This window comes from Orcinus orca, chromosome 18 (assembly GCF_937001465.1).
Source record: "Orcinus orca chromosome 18, mOrcOrc1.1, whole genome shotgun sequence".
NCBI classification, from domain to species: Eukaryota; Metazoa; Chordata; class Mammalia; order Artiodactyla; family Delphinidae; genus Orcinus; species Orcinus orca.
Genome location: NC_064576.1, coordinates 8,227,055 through 8,230,459, shown reverse-complemented (window position 1 = coordinate 8,230,459; position 3,405 = coordinate 8,227,055).

Here is a 3,405-nt window from a genome sequence, read left to right as displayed (position 1 = left end):
TGAGTGTAAATATGTGAGTGTGTTCTATTTTCTATAGCTGTCACCTGCTTTCCAAAGATGTTCTTAAAAGGTATAGACAAATCCAAGGGACTCCCCATGATACACTTAGCCTTGAGCCTTACAATAACCTTCTCAAATCCAATAAACAGTAGCTCTATGACTATTTTATTATATGCTGTGATGCTCACAGTTGTAAGTAGTTACCCTGAACTTTGGCTCCTTTTTGGTTTTTGAAGTTTTATGACTCAGTGAACTTGAAGTGATGGATTTAGAGGAAGGCTGCTCTGACCTGCTCTGGAATGATGCACCTTTGTACGTTGTCCTCACCAGAAGTACAAAATTATTCTACAAAATGAAGGTAATTCTGTTGCAACTAGTAGAAAAGAAAAGGGAAGATAGAAGAATAAAATTCAGAGGAATCATATTTCAAATAAACATCTTTGGGTCCTCATAAAAACACTAGGTTTTGTGATGAGGTGTCGGCTCCCTAAAAATGCCCCCCTGAAAACATCTGATTTTTATGGCGCTTTAGCAGTCAATCAACCAATCAATCAGTTAAGCAATTAGTGTGTTTGAGTACCTATTATATGTCCAGGATCAGTAGATTATATTAATGAACGAATAAATTTATTTACCTGACAAATACTTACTGACAGCCTTCGTATTAATAAGGCATCAGTTAGGTGTTGTCAAGACAACAAGGCACTAACACTACCCTCAAGAAACTCCTAGTTTATTAAACCATGAATGCACAAATTAAATACTGTAAGTGTAGCAGAAATATTTTCAAGGCATTGTGAAATTCCTTCATTCATTCATTCAGCTTCTAGCCATTGTGCTAGGGTCTGGAAATACCAACGTTAAACAAGGTAGAACTAGCAACTGCCCTCATGGAGCTTATATTATCAAGGGAGAGAAAGGCATTAAGCAAAGAAACAAATAAATGCATTAAATAAATGAGTAAATAGATATCTCAGAACTGTGATAGGTGCTATGAAGGAAAGCAGGAGGGTTTATGAGAATGTATAGAGGTACCTAGATCTACTCATACAGTTACGCAAACAACTGCTTTGAGCTACCAGGTATGCATATGCCAGGTGACATGTTCAGGTATGAGTGGGGCTATCAGAATCATAAAGTACATGATGGCTTATTGAAGTCACTGGGTTTGACTGCACAGGACTGGAATGCATGGTGGGAGGGGTGCTAGGAATCAGTTGATCCGGTCTTCAGTCTTGGCTTAGATACTAACATTTACGGGTCTCAGTTTTCTCACTTGTATTGATAGATCGGAAAGAGTTGGACTGGATCATTGGTAAAGCCTCATCTAACCTTCAATTTCAACGTTCCCAGTAGATAGTTTTCCACTTCTCTGCAAAAGGGCCAGCTTCTACATGGAGACAAAATATGTTCTGGTACTTGGTAAAGCTCAGAGCACTAAACAGTATAATTGCTGAAGGAATTAGGCTAGACAGATTAATGTGTATGTGTTCAGACATATAGTACGGGATTTGGAAGCAGGCACAGTTCACCCAAGGTAGCCCTGCTCCAAAGACCATGGGTCTTATATGGCTCCTAGATCTGCCCACTTTTTAAAGGTTGGATGGAGGAATGACCTGTGGGTCTCTCACATTTATACATTTACCAAAATTGGAAAAAATAACATTGGATGTCCCAGGGTGGGAATAGAAAGAAGCAGAAGTAATGGATAAGGTTCAAGCTGTGGTGAGTTTGAGTACAGGACCAGGAATTTGAATACTGGGGTTCCAGTCTAGGTTTTGATACTTTCCAGCCTTGACTTATTGGGCAAGATACTAAATCATCTTGGGCCAGTCCCATCCACATGGAAGTATAAGGTAGGAATTGCCCTGGATTCGTGGTGTTCCAACTTCGTATTTAGCATCAGATACTCTTTCCAATCAAATCATGCATGAAACTCCAGCGTGCCAACCAGATAGAAGAGAAGTCACCTTGGTTAAGGGAAGGACTGAAGACCTGCAGCCCCTCTAGCTGGGTCTCTCTCTCTCTCATTCCTAAAGCAGCTCTGAGACAGGAAGCCAGGGCTTCTGGAAATTCAGTTCCCTGTCTTACTCCTTCCATATCTACGTGAAAGCTGGCTGGCAATTAGGGCAGTCTGGTGGGTTGATTATGGTCCATACCAGTGATTGAATCCTGCCTTAGGTAAAGACGCTGTAGAGACCGTGGAACACTTGACTTATGCAAATATGGCCTTACGTGGATTGTTCTACGAGGCCCATAATAACATCTCAGAGATGGAAATTGTTGTTGTGCGGTGTGCGCTACAAAGCCAGGGAGCTGGGCAGGCAGCAGCCATCGCAAGGCGAGGGCCTTTAGACTTTGCTTTCCTGTTGTTCTGTTTTGCCCATGGATTTATGCTATGACTGCATTTGTTATTTTAGTATCATCTGTGTTATTACCTCTTTTATGGCATTCTAACCAGGACTGAATGCAATAGCAAGGGGTATATTAGAAGGAAAAACATGAAAGTTTAAAGAGGCTTAAAAGGGCCAAAGCCTTTATTCCATTGTGTGTGGATTTCCTTTGGCTGCCTCAACACTGAAAAATATTTTGCACAAAAGCACATGCATAAAAAAGCACATAAAATTTTCTGCACATGGTGTAATGCTTGAGTCTCGTTCCTGGAGTTAGACAAATGGGGCTTCTGAATTCTATCTCTTAGCTGTGTGACTTTTTGTCAAATGGCTTAATATCTCCCAGCCTCAGTTTCTCATCTGTAATATGAGTGTGATGACACCAGCACCTTATAAGATTGTCCTGAAGATTAAATGAGATGGTACATGTAAAGTGCTTTGCTTTCTGCCTGGTACTAACAAAGTCCTACAATTTACTGTTAAATTTCTTTCTTCATCCACATTATTGGTAACATTTCCATTTCATAAATAGCTCCTACTTTGGTATAAGGATGGATTTTCTTTTGAGTACTTAAAAAGCAGAATCTAAGTGGAAAATTAGCAATAATGTAGATGAAGGATGAAATGTAAAAATGGATGGGGTACGTTCAAATGATAATTAAAACAAAGAATTGTTGTAAATTGATGTAAAAGGAAAGTGCAAGAGTTTTAATGCAATGCTGTGTTTAGCCACAGGTGGTCGATAGATTTAAAATCTGTACCAGTGTTCAAAGTGGAAAAGGGAGAGGTTCTGAATGGGAAGGCTCGTGTCATTCTAAAAGCGGCAAAAATTATCCTAAAATGTTATGAGTAATTATAAGGAGACAATGGCATTGCACATAGCAAATATTTAGGTGAATAAAATTGGGGTGTTGTAGGGAATCATGGCAAAAAGAATGTTTTAAAGGTAGGAAAAACACTGTCAGTATTAAAGACCACCAAAGCTATGCATGCATTCTCTTCTTTCCCTTAA